We start from the raw sequence: 14,143 nt of genomic DNA, 5'->3' as shown, positions 1-14,143 counted from the left end.
GACCACATTGGTACAGCTTTGTCATCCTGAACTCCCCAAAGACTGAGATCACTTCCGCAGAGGCAATGGGTGAGACAGAGGCCTGGCCCTGCCCTCTGATGCAGGCCTGATTTCACTTTGCTGTCTCCAGACTTTCAGGAGCTTCCAGAGCTAGGAGGAAGTGTGAGAGCAAAGTTTGGGTGGAGAAGAAGAGGTCCCAAGCCAACTCAGGCTGTGGTATTTCCATGCCATGCAAATGGACACTAGGCAGACAACTTTGAAAGTAGGATGGGGTGTTTAAGTTTAAAACAAACAACAACAACAACAAAAAACCCATCATGAACACCACTTCCGTTTCACTCCATCTCTCCGGCCTTTATCACGAGCTGTCATTTTCCGGAAGAGAAAAGGTGTCCTTTTCTAGTGACCTTCATGTTCACCTCTGTCCCTTCACTCTGTTTTGCAAATCATGATTCACACCTGAGACGTTCCCTTACAAACAGCGGGGACCCAGGGGTGATAACAGTTCACAGGGAGTGACATTTCTGTGTGACAAGGGAAGCAGAGATCTGGGAAGAACGGGAAGTAGTCTTCCTTGAAGTTTTGTATTTGCCAGGGTCTGTTTGGGGCTCAGCAGCGTGTGACACAGAGAACAAAGATGCTAGAGGCTGTCCATAAGGAGATGTGAGGCCCTGTCCTGGACTTCCTTCTCAGGTCTAAATCCAGCACTTGCAAAGAGGAAAACATGAATCATTTTCCCCCAAAAAGGTTACACTCAACATTCCTTGAAGGTGCTTATCACTTTTTTTGGAAGCCTTCCTGTGCTAAGCTGATGGTGGAGCTGAATGCTTGTTAGGATGGTAGAAGAGATCTTGGGCATTAGGCACAGATAGCGCCTTAGGAAGAGTTAGGGGGCACCACAGTGCCGCACACTTCCTACCTCCCAGTGGCATACGGTGGCATGCAAGGCAAGGAGGAGGGTTCTGAATCAAGAAAGACTAGCCATTGAAACAGCCTAGTCTAGGGGGATGCCTGTCTGCCCGATGAAGGGAGAGCAGAGCTGAGTCAAGCAGGAGGGCCTCCCGTGACCTCTACTGTGCAGGACTCTCCCTGGGCGACAGGGAGGGAGCCTTTGATTGAAGGCAGCCACTCTTGGGGCTGTAGTTAGGCTGCAGTCTTATGTAGACTGTGCAAGCAGAGCCTGGTGGGAACCCCAAAGCCCTGGGTGCTGTCCCTGTATTTTCACATCCACAGCCCTGGTGGCATCCTGGTAGAGTCCATCGCTTCCATCTGCCAGCGGTAGGCACAGTGAAGTCTGGAGATTAAATGTCATTTGTCACCCATTAGCCTTACTTACCACAGGGTCCCCTGTGTTCCTCTCACCCTTCCACGGAGCCTGCAGCTCCTAGGCCGTGTTCTCTGGAACTCTAAAGGGCATTAGCAGGATGCTACACGCTGGCACCCTTCCTGGAATACTGCCCCTAGCTTCCTGTCCTGACTAAAGCTTGACCTTTTCCCAAGAACACTTGCTCACCCCCTTAAGCCCCCAGCAAGGGCTCCTAGGCGGTGACTTTCCCCTCAGTCCCCTGGGTTTTGAGGCCGAAGCGTGGAGCGGGTGTCTGTATTCCTTTCTGTTAGCACATCTAGGCCATTGCTCCTACGTAAAACCATGATTTCTTGAATCACGCACCGTCAGACTTATCCCACCCACTCCCTCTCACTTTGGGAAGGCCTGGGTTGCTGGCTCCCCTGTTGTCACTCTGCCTCATGCCAGTGACTCTGACCAAGGTGAACACAGAACCACACTGACAAGTCTTATACTCTGGAGCTCCGTCCTTTTCTCCAAGGTCATACACCAGTCCTTTTCCTGCAGTTCCTCCAGCCACCATCTCCTCTGTCTGGAACCCCTGGAACCCCAATTTTAATAGTCTGGCCCCAGTGAGACCCATGACCCACTGATCCACCACTTTTCTCTTTCCCGCAGTCTCCTCATAATGGGCTTCACCTTGCCAATCACTTTAAATTCCACGGTCAATTATTTTAACTGTGCCCTTCCATACGCCTTGAGCTCCATCTCCACTCTCACTCACTAGGCAAAACCAATACCCCATTAACTCGGGCCCCCATCACTCACATGTAGGCCCAGAGGAAAGGAAGAGAGACAACTCTTGTGAATGTCTCCACTAGAAACTCAGAATCTTGAACTCTGGCAAAGCTCTCTGAAAATTTCTTCTCCTCTCTCTGGTTATACCGGGGTAGCTCATTCTTTGTAGAAATGAACTGACATTAAATAACAGCGCAGGATTTCAGGATAAACAAATTTAATTCTGTCAAAATAAATTTTCTCTAAGGCTTACTTCCACTTTCTAAGGTGGCACATATGTCCTAAGTGAGACTGTCCAGGGTCCCCTTGGCCTCGACTCTTACGATGACGCTAAAGAGGATGAATAGCTGAGTATGCCACAGATCGCTCCTTCCTGTGGTTCCAGGGTTTGAGCCCGCTGCCTCTCACACACCATTAACTACATCTCCAGCTCCCTCCACACTTCTTGTTCACTTTGAGACAGGGCACCCGTCAGTCATCCAGGCTGACTTTGGGCTCACTCTGTAGTCTAAACAGGCCTTGAACCTGTGATAGTCCTGCCTCAGTTTCCCAAGTAGCTAAGATTGCAGACCTATCCTATCCCGCAGACCCACCTTTATCACCTTTCCTTAAACCTAGCTGGTGGGTACTGGCCCCAAATAATATCCACTGGCTTCAAACAAACATTTTTATTCTTTGAGCACGAGAAGACTAAGACAGCTTTAAATAATGGGATGCGAGATGAGAATACGAAGTATCAAAAACATATCTAAAAGGCTTTCCTCGCTATTGTTCGCACATTAGGTCAACAAGTTATGATTCTTCAAGGTCAAACAGTAATATTCTGTTGCCAGAAACACTCACATCAGAGAACATCACGTTGGGCTGAGGAGGACTGAAAACGGATTTTATTTGCAGGGCGAGCAGGTGTCCTTTCCTCCTGGGAAATGTATTCTCTGGTTTTGTCTCCAGTATTCCACACAGAAGCCTCGGTGACCAGCCCACGGAGCCAAATTGCAGGTTCTTAGGGTGTTTAATGAATTGCCAAAGGAGAAAATTGCTGGTTCCTTTAAAAAAAAATAAATGCCTAGAGTGGTAACAACACTCGGTTAAACAGCACTGGCAGCCTACAAATTGTGCCCAAATTCTTCCTTCAGAGCGAGGTGCTGATTTTCCTCTCTCATTTGAGTAAACGGCTGAGGTGGAGTGTTGAACTAGAATATTCACCCGCTGTCCCCAGCGGCAGTTCCTACAGACTCCACCCGGCACCCTCTCCATAACACAGACCTGGGAATTTCTCTAGACTTTAAGCTGCTGGGGAATAGGAGACACTCTTCAGTGCTCACGTGAACCCGGCCTCACAGTACAGATGCAATTGAACCTAATAAATGTTCTATTCGGCTAACATCTGGTCCTCTCCACTGTCTTGTTATGAATGATGCTGTGATAGAGCTTATGAACTCCAGAAGAGACAAACGGAAGTGGGAAGTGCCAATTACCATGACTTGGTCTGGGCACACTGTACACACGTGTATCATACCTGTATTATTTCTCTCAAAGCAACAGAAGGAGTTATTTTGGCTCCTTGTTGGAGGACACGGAGATCTACCATGGAGGGAAGGCATGGCAGCAGATGGTGTCGGGGCCATGAGGCCACCTGCTCAGATTGCCACAGACCAGGAAAGAGAGAAAAGAGAACATTGGTGCTCACCTGGCTTGTTTCTTCTGTCTTTTTATTCCACCCAGAATCCCATCCCACAAGACTGCAGCCTATGCTGAAGAGGCCCTTCCTTCCTCAGTCAGTCCTCTCTAGAAACAAGCCAGAGGTGTGTCTCCTAGTTAATTATAAAGCTAGTCAAACTGACAATGAATATTTCCCTATAGCCCGCTAATATGTGTAATTCACCCATGTAAATACAAATAAAATCTAAAGCCTATAATATGCTGCAGATACTTGGGTTAGCAGCAGGGATCAGCACATTTTAAATACTGTTGTGGGCTCTTCTTAAATTACATGTTTATTTCTGTGCATGTGTGTTTGGCACGTGCATATTTGCATATATGCTTACATGTGTGTTTTCTATGCTGCATGAATAGAAGGCAGAGGCTCTCTCTTTTCTCCATGTGTGCCCTGGGGATTGAACTCAGGTCACAGGCCTCATGGCAGACATTTTTATCTGCTGAATGAAAAATGTCCAATATTTAAACATTCAAACCACACACAGAACCAAAAATAAAACTCACATGAAAAAGACACTGTTAAACTTTTGTTGAATATGCTCCCATACATTTATATACATACATACGCATCGTCACGCTCACCGGTTCACATCATTTCCGTTGCTCTATTATCAGAATTGCTTTGTCTTAATAGTATGTCATGGATGCCTTCCCGCACTTGTCACTTCTCAGCATATAACAAGTCTTCTGTTAATGAATATTTAGGTTATAACTACATTTTTCTCATCGAAACAAATCTTGAATGGGTATCTCTGTCTGTGCCTCGTCACAGCTGCATGGTTGCCTTCTCTGGACAAATACGAGAAGCTGAGTCACCCAGTCAATGCGCAGGCACGTTTCATAATATTATGCATTTGTCAAACTGTCCTCTAGCCATAGCAACATGCAACAGGCACCTACAGTGTCTGGATGTCCACGGCGGCCAGCACCATGTTGATAACACTCGTAAGTATGGGCAACATATTTGTTTGCAGTTGTCTGTTACAAATATGAATAAAGCTACTCTAAACACCTTACAGCTAATCATCTCTCTTGTTGTTACTTATGGGGATATGAAACATTTTTTATCCATGTGTTCTTGTGTGAGTTTGGTATATGTATGAGCGGGGTGAACACAGGTGTGTGGGTGTGTGTAGAACCATGTATACAGGAAGAACATCAGGTGTCCTGTTTCTCATGTTCTCTGCTTTATTCCCTTGAGACAGGGTTATTTTATTCCCTAGCCACGGAATCTGTGGCTAGGCTGTTGGCAAGCGAGGCCTTCGGCCAGCAAGGTCCAAGGATCCTTAGTCTCCAACCACCACCCTGTACATACATATAAGGATGAGGTTACAGGCATGTGTAACCACACTCATGTTTTGTTTTACTTACCTGAGTCCTGGTCAGTTGATTTCATGATTTCCTCAAGTGGGCACATCAAGCATTATTACCCCATGAGCCATCTCCACCCCCTAAATTTTAATCACTATATTGTAAAACAGAACTTTTTCTTTCATAGTTTGATTTCCATGACATGTACAAAGATTTCAACAGTCCCAACTTTTAAAAATCTTTGATGTTTTTCTGATAGTTCTAGTATTATAACTTCTGTATGATCAGAAACCTATTTAAGAATCTTATTCAACCAGATGTAACCAGAAAATGCCCTTAAATATAAAACTCCTGCAGACAGTTTCACACAACTCAGAAGCTCGTTAGCTAGATTAATGATGTTAACAGTGATGGGAATGAAGCCATCATCATGTGTGATCTTGAACAAATCACATTTTCCATATCTGCTATGTTTCACTGCAACGGGATGAGAAACTCCTCTGTGTACAAGTATAATCCACAGCAGCCATCACAGGTGTATGTCAAGTGCCTTCTGACCCTCTCTCCATCTTCACTACTGTGTCCCTGTACCCATCCCACCCATGATGTATGAGTAGCATGCAAAGCAGGCTTGGCTTCATTTTTTGCCAGGTGGTATGTCCGGTTGAGTCCACATATACACAGAGGTCTGCAAAATTAGAAAACAGTGACAAAACTTTCCCCTTCTCTTGTCAAGTGGCAAACCCTCCAGGCTTGTAAGAACTGACAAAGAGGATCCAATAACTACTCTAGGAGGTGAAGCACCAATACATTAAACATGGCTTTATGAGCATCATGGAAGGAAACTACTCGGAATGGTTCTCATTCTCCAAGCAGAAACATCTTTCCTCATCCTTATGGGCTGCTGTAACAATGTCACTTGTTTAGACTGGGTGACTTCTAGAAGCTGAAGCCCACCATCAGGGGGTGTCCTGGTTAGCTTCAACTATCAACTTGACACAGCCTAGAGTCACCTGCCAAGGGAGTCTCACGTAAGGGCTTACCCAGACCAGACTGGCCTGTGGAAGTATAGAAGGGATTAGATAGTAATTACTTGATGTAGAAGGGCCCAGCCCACTGTGGGCAGCATCAGCCCTAGGAAGGTGGTCCTGGGTTGCATAAGAAAGCCAGCTAGGCACGGGATGATAAACGACATGTTAAACAATAGTCCTTCTGTTTTACATTCATACTTGGGTTCCTGCTCTGATTTCCCTCAATGAATGATTGCAACCTAAAGTATAAGCCAACTAAATCCTATGCTCATCTAAGTTGCTTTGGGTAGAATACTTTTATCACAGCAACACAAAGGAAACTAGAACAGAGTAGCATCATGGTCACATTCAGATGAGAGCCCTCTTCCAGGTGGCAGGCTGTTTACATACTGTTGTGTCCTACAAGGCAGAAAAAGGGTATACCGGCCTCTGATCGGAAGGGCAGTGATCTCTATGAGGGTTCTACCCTCATAGCTGGATTATATCCAGGGCCCTCCTCTGAACAACATAACACCAGTGCTTAGATTTTAGCAGAGCCACAGCCTACTACAATTATCAAGACATAAACTGTTCACAAATTAGCTAGCCCAAAGGCCTGAATGAGATTCAAGGTGACCAAAGTACTTCAGTGACGAGTGTTTCCACAGGACGTCCATGAAATTCAGAGGAATGATCTCAGGGCAGGATAGAAATGTGTGTGTAAGGTTCTGACTGGCCTTGGACAAGTCCCTTCCTTCTCTGGGCTGGTAATCATCAGTTTAAATATCACAGTCTCATTTTTATGAGACTTTTTACCTTCCTGTACCTAGAGGCAGCTGCCCAGTGTGGGTGGCTGAAACTGTCAGTACTTTATAATCTAATCAAATTATCTCTCTGTTCTCTGTCCCTGCCATTTTCTAGGTCCATTTGTTAACTACCTTGGTTCTTCTGAGCCTTACACACTGCCTGACACAGAGGTGAAGAAAATAGGGATGGAGAGATAAAATAATAACAAATGAAATTCATAAAATTATGTTCTTAACAAAACATGCCCAGGGTGTGTTTATAAGAATATATATTTCTCCTGAATTCTATGAAGGCTTGGGCCTAATTAAATTAAACCATGTATGGATCACCACCTACTTTGCTTGCTCTTTAGGACAAAATGTATTGGTAAGAATATATGAGGATCGGGTCTTGTTCCCACCCCTCAAAGAAATGCATCCACCTAAGGAAAACTAAAATGCCCTCGATAACCAGGATAAGAGACTGGGACTCTCATGAAAACATTGACTTCACCAGTGCTATGGAGAATCCAAGCAGCTGAGTGACTTGGATGGTTATGAGGCTACCCCACACTCCATACACACAAAGTAGCAACCCATCTACTCTGCAGACAGACAGCCAACAGGTGGAGGTCACTGGAGATAACCTAAGCCCCACCCCTCCCCCACACTCCCTGACAGGAACTTCTTCCAGTTTGAAGTAGGGATTATAGGATTATAGGACACACACACCACCACCAGCACCACCCCAAACACAAATAAATAGGTAACCAGTAAGGGTTCAATTAGCAGTCTACACAAAAGGCCAAAGAATTCCGAAGAGTTCAGTTGTAAAGGCATCTTCTCATTCATAAACTGGTGGGTAAGAAGAGACAGTTAATCCAGTAAGAACCACTTTGTATATACGAAAATACCAACCCATATTAATAACGAAGAACAGGATCGAACTGCAAAAACACCAAGCAATTAAGTTACAACTACCTGGAGTAGAGAAAAGGAGAGCCTTTGGCATTTAAGAGTATGAGAAAGGTAGAGGAAAAACAGGACAAGTAAGAAAAGGGACGGAGAAAACGGCTTTTGTGAAACTAAAAAGCTATGGTTGTACCATGTGAGTGAGAGGGGAGAGCGGTATTTTAAACAGCATGAACAAAAGAGACCTTGCTCCGCTGTCGGCCGGGCAGTGAGACACGGGCAGAGCTGCCAGCCCGGTACTGCATTGTTCAAGAACGCTGGCAGGTACATTCATGCTAAATGTGTTATAATTGAGAATCAATACGAGGCAGCGTCAGCGTTGAATAAACTCCAAGGCCTTACCCAGGCAATGCTGTTAATGTCATGTTGCATTTTATACAATGGTGCTCAGAATAAAAAGCCCCACGTTTGGGTCCTGGAAAACATCATTTTAAAGAAATATTTCCACAACAGACACTTAGCTGCTGCCTTTTGCTATGAAGCCAAGATTCTTCACTTGGGCTCATGAGGCAACCACAAGGCAGATGACGCCTTCCTTCCCGCCTTCCTTCTATGGCTGTACCCTGGCTGAAGGCACGGGGAAAAATTCTTGTCCTTAACCTCTCTTCTCAAGCCACCTTGGATTCCAGAAAGACAAAAACCTTGAGGAACAGACAACTCAGACACCCAGAGGAGAAAGATGACCTAGGAGGGCGAGGCTGAACCCTCCCCCATTCGCAGCCACCAAGTGACCAGCTTATCCTGACACCTCAGAGATCAGACCTGAGGTGGGGTCGCGATGGGCCAGCGATGGGCCAGCGATGGGCCAGCGATGGGAAGGACCACACCTTGACCATGACTGCTTAATTATACGACCTCTTGTCCTCTATTTACACACACACCTCATGCCCCCATCCTAGAAACGGACTTGGGGATCCCTGGACATCTTCACCTGTTGTTCCCCTTCGAAAAGAGGCGACACTGAACTCTCTGTTTTTCACTAATTCTTTAACTGGTTATACTGGAGGCTCCTGGAATGCAGGCTTGTATCATTAAAAAAAAAAAAAAGTAACATTTCCGGCAATGACGGCTGTAATAAGCCCAGCATTTAGTCTTCACGATTACTCTCATCTTACATGAAAGGAAACAGACATTTGGCTCTAAAACATATAGGATAGCCATGAAACTGCTGCCCATTTCTAATGTAGGCAGACAAAGACACCAGGGGGTCTATGAGCAAAGTTTTCAAACTCGTAGAGAAAAGGCAAAGAAAGCATTAGCCGCTCGCTGACAGGCTTAGGGAGTACTGTCCTAGAGGAAGGCGTGAGTAGGGGTGCTGTGAGCACAGCTGGAGGCATGGCTAATGGTGGGCGGTGCAGCTGTGACGATGGGTGGCTTCATCAACAAGCACATACAGAGGTTACCATGCCGGAGAGGTAGAAAAGACAACAGTAGTGGGAGATGACCACAGCTTCCATGATCCTGCGAGGTTAAGTAACTGGCGTTCCCACCCTAAGAAGATGAAGGGCAGAGAAACACAAAACCCTTTGCCCAAGGTCATGTTTCTAAAATCTGATAAACACAGGATGCACTGCAGGTTTATTTCGCTCATGTAGCCAAATCTGTAAATGCCACATATGGCCGCTGAGGAGAAAACAGTAAGGCATTCCATGTGGGGGAGGAGAGAAAAGGACGGAGGACCGACCGTGCGAAGGGGGAGTTTATGTGGAGAAAGACCAGGAACTGATCAGCACGGGATACTGGTCTACCTGTGTGCACCACTCTCGCCTATTCAGGAGGTACTGCCCACAGTCTGCTGCTACTGTAGATCCGTGGGGCAAGAGTTTTCTCTTATTTTTTTCTGAAAATTTCTCCTAAGTTTTTTTTTTTTTTTAAACCGGGTAAACAAAGCAAAGACAATGGAAGAGACCAGCTATTGGTGGTGAGGCTAACAGAAGGAAGACGTAAAAAAGCGTAAGATGAAACTGCAGAAAAAGAGAAAATAAAACTTCAGGGCAGTCACAAGTGGGACATTTGGGTGTCATCTCCCTCCCAAAGCACATAAGAAGAGGGGCCGGAAACATCGTAAGAGCCAGAGGTTGAGGAGGACAGGAGCAGAATAATGTCTTCTGGGCACGACAGGAACACTACACTCGTGGACTCAGCAGCAGCCTGTACAAGACCTGCGCAAGATCAAGGAAGTCAGCGTTCCAGCACGAGTGGGGGAGCGGTTCAGGAGCCTCCTTTCCTAACTGAGGAGCTATGGACAGCTGATGGCTTCTGGGAGAGGAAGGATTTATTTTCTCTAATGGTGTGGCCCCTGGACAGGTCAACCATGAGTTTACGGGCGGCACAAATTGGACTCAAAGGGTTATTTAAAAAGATAAAAGAAGGAATGAAGTTAGAAGCTGAGAAAGAGGAAAAGAGTGGGTTGATCTGGGGAGCACTTAGTGGGGGGGCAGGGAGGAGATGAGTATGATGTAAATATATTGCATAAGATCCTCAAAAAATAAAAACATCCTATTTTTAACTCCAGGACTTAATTAATTAATACAGAATCTCCCAAGAAAAACACAGTTATTTTTCTGAGTGAGGCCTTCCAGAGACTACGTTCTCATTAAACACTCAGCAAACACTATACTAACATAGCAGCAATGGGTGAATGTTTCAGAATGATCCATTGGGTTCTGGGTTCTTTTCTTTCTCTTTCTTTCTTTCTTTCTTTCTTTCTTTCTTTCTTTCCTTCCTTCCTTCCTTCCTTCCTTCCTTCTTTCTTTCTTTCTTTCTTTCTTTCAACCAAGCCAATTTATTTTACAAAAGACAAGCTTTATAGATATACAGATGGGGTTATACAAAAATGTTTGTTGAATAGAATTTTTATATATATGCATATATATTATTTGGTGCTGTATATAACTAGAAAAATAATTATTATTATAATAAAATACTTACTATGTTTTGCACAGTTTATACAGAAGGGAACTGAAGTTTTAGCGAGAAATATCTCCTGTTATATTTGCTACTTGCTATCAGGTGGCAAGGATGGAGGGCAGGTAGGTATGAGGAGACGGGAAGATGAGTGGGATTAGAGTACATGATGTGAAATTCAGAGACAGAGGAACCAATAAAAAAGTTTTTTAAAAGGATATCAACACTAGCAATCAAATAAATGGAGAAATAGTGTTTTGAATAAATGTATTTGTTATTCCTAGTGAAATTCAAATATTGTATAGCAGTGAATGGGACAGGGGCATATACCATGGCTAGGGGAGGTACGCCCATGGCTGTCGCACTGCTTCCTGGTCTTCAAGGGGTTCTCTGCTGCGTGTGCTATCAGGAATGGGTCTTATGCCAACACAGCAGACAAGCTTCACTTCTTCGAAAGGCAAAGACCAGGACTTAATGGTGGACTCAAAGAAAAAGGCTGAGCAGGGTCAGTGATCTCTTTCTGTGGCTCAAAGGATGAGTTGGATAGGGCCAGGATGTGGGTCTCGGTTTGAGATGCTTGAAGAAACATCTACACCCCAAATCTATCTTCCCTGAGGAACTTAACCTCCTGGGAGCCTCGTAAGTTTTATGTCAGGGGTGAATTCAAAGATTCAGGAGCCTGGACACCCATTTCATCTCCCAGAATCTCTCTAAACCCTGGAGAGAACAAATGTCTTCACTGTCCCTACAGCCATCTGCACCAAGGGGTTCTTGGTTCTTGATTCTATGAGAACTCATATAATTTTGTTGTAAAATAGCATTTACACACATTTTGAGTTACTTTCTTATTAGTTTACACTGCAAAACTAGTGAGCCCTTAAATTTTAAACAGATTGTAATCTCATTGGCTGCAATTCTATACTTTCCTCCTTTATATTATTTTAAATTCAATAAATGGGGCAGAGACCTTCCCAGAATCAGAGAGAAACTGGAGCAAATGATTTATATCTGCTCTTTCACCTTGGCAGTCAGCAGCTGGGTGAGAAAACTGATCCCAGTCATACTTCAGTAACGAATGACATTCTTTGCCCAGCCAGCCACTCAGAGAAGCCCTGACGAATTCCCTGAATTCCCTTTCTTTGGAGCCTCTTTCAAAAAAAAAAAAAAAAAAAAAAAAGCTGTGTCCCTTTTAGAAAAGACAGACTCTCTGTCCCATGATCTGGGAGCCTGAAGAGAAGTGTTACGAGTTTTAAATGAAGTCAATGGAATGATGGGTTGTTTGTACTGCCCTGGATCACTTCACTCACAGCTGTGTGGGTCCAAATGGAGCTGAGCCCATCCTTGCCCTGATGCAGAATCATAAATAAAGGCTGAGCCCTCTGCAATAGCGGAATGCATTCCCTTACAAAGCCACTCAATCAGTAGTGCAAAAGAAAAGAATGCTCCAGGGTCAGGGCTTGAGAAGTGAACAAAACACACTGTATAAAAAAAAAAAAAATCAAGCCCGTTTCAGTTAAGTCAGTCATTCCTCACATAATAACACTTGTATGTGATTTATTTTTGGAGTCAAAAGCCAAGTTATTTTCGTTTATCAGAGCCAGAATCTTCCACACCCAGCTGCTGAGTAACACTTGTCAAAGATGTCAAAATGTCTTTCAACATTTAGACAGCCACCTAGCTATTATTCCTGGGGGACACATGGATAGCTGAAAGTCACATCTGACAGATGCAACGTGTGTGTGTGTGTGTGTGTGTGTGTGTGTGTGTGTGTAAGCCACAACTGGTTTCCCAATCACCCACCCCAGTATTTTTCCCAACACTCTATACCGTGAGACACACAGACTTCCAGAGAAAGGACAGAGCCGTACCTCTTCCCAGGAGCTACTGAGTATGCAGGCTTTCTCTTTCTGGCTAATCTCCCGGTTCTTTATTACATCCATAACTCCAGATTCTGTTTATATCAACTCTAGCTGGGAGTGAAGGACTCAGGGTCTATAAACCACAGAAGGGTTTCCTCTTCAGTCTACTGCACCACTACTGCCTGGGAAAGCTGTGGGACTGTGGTCCTTACTGAAGCCATCTCTTCAGAGCCAGAGCTGCTCAGAGCAAGAGAGAACAGCAGCATCCCTAAGGCAGTCAGGAAGGAGAGTGTTGACCAGTAAGGAATAATAGTCCCTGCAGGACTATGAGTGAGTCCGTATGCAACTGTAATGCTCCTTTTTATTCTTTGGGGGCTGGTCTCCATGAGTCATCGGTTCAATTAATAGGTACAAGAAAGAAGAGCAAGAACAGAAGGGCCCAAGAGAAGCCCAAATGGAAATGTACAGCCAAGTTAATGGCCAAAAAGTAAGACGTGGACTAACGGACTACAGTCAGGGCAGGCCTTGCCTTGAACTACAGCAGGCTGGGAGTGTTCTTCCTGCTCCTCCCAGGAGCCCTGACTGCTTGAAGTCTGGCAAAGCTATTCCCCATCCTTAGAGGTCCTTGCCTTTGATCCAGCTCTGCTCCCCTCCCTATCTGAAAGGCACACACCAAGCTCTCCAGCAATATATTTCTCAATAATGACTATTTAGGAATTGGCACGACGACCTGACTAGAACAGTACGGGAGGTCAGTATCTAGGGATACTGAGCATCTCACAGTAGATCATAATGTTCAACACAACAGGGAATCATTCTATCAAAATGCTAATTGTGCTCCTCCCCCCTTGAGAAAACTGGCTCTCCTCTAACAGTTAAGACAGACAGAAGAAAAGAGAAGAAAACTGAAGAGAAAAAGTCATATAAAACCCTGGTTGTTAACAAGCAGCTTCCCTGTTATGATCAGAAATGAGGAAACGTCTCTGTTGCCAATTATCTCTAACGCTTGTACTAAAAATCTCTAAAGTAGGAGGAAAATATACAAGATACATAGGTTAGTGATAGAAAATACACAGGGAGAAACTAACTGTGTGCTGAGCAGACTTTTATTAAATCTGCCAGGCGACACTAAGGGTGGAATAGGACAGGGGTGGGCTTGAGGTTAGCTTGTCATGTCCTGACTGGCTGCAGATTGAGCATTGCTACATAAGGGTGTGGGAACATGCTGTCTAATGCAGTCTGGTACAAAACTGGGAATGCGAAGATGACCGGTTTCTTCTTTCTGAAAGGGGTCTATCTGTTGGAGGAATTAAAAGCCATCACCATCTTGAAAGCAACTCATAGGTAGATGGACAGAGACAAAATGGTGTACGTATGTTAAATGCTGCCATTCCTATCTTTAAGTCATAAGGAATTGGGCCACGTATTGTCTTCTCTGGCTACTTCCCATGAACTTTGGATGTGGTAAGGGGCAGGGAAGGCTAAGGAATGATAGGC

At 44.7% G+C, this 14,143-nt stretch overlaps 1 protein-coding gene across 4 annotated transcripts in view; it reads right to left on the bottom strand.

The window, feature by feature from the left end:
- The window catches only part of Tmem108 (transmembrane protein 108), a 265,163-nt gene that overhangs the window by 234,480 nt on the left and 16,540 nt on the right, over positions 1-14,143 (bottom strand). The gene's annotated exons all lie outside the window — the stretch shown is intronic.

The sequence above is a fragment of the Meriones unguiculatus genome, chromosome 6 (assembly GCF_030254825.1).
Source record: "Meriones unguiculatus strain TT.TT164.6M chromosome 6, Bangor_MerUng_6.1, whole genome shotgun sequence".
Lineage (NCBI taxonomy): Eukaryota > Metazoa > Chordata > Mammalia > Rodentia > Muridae > Meriones > Meriones unguiculatus.
The sequence above is the reverse complement of the archived record's forward strand: the minus strand, read 5'-3'. Positions and strand labels throughout refer to the sequence as shown.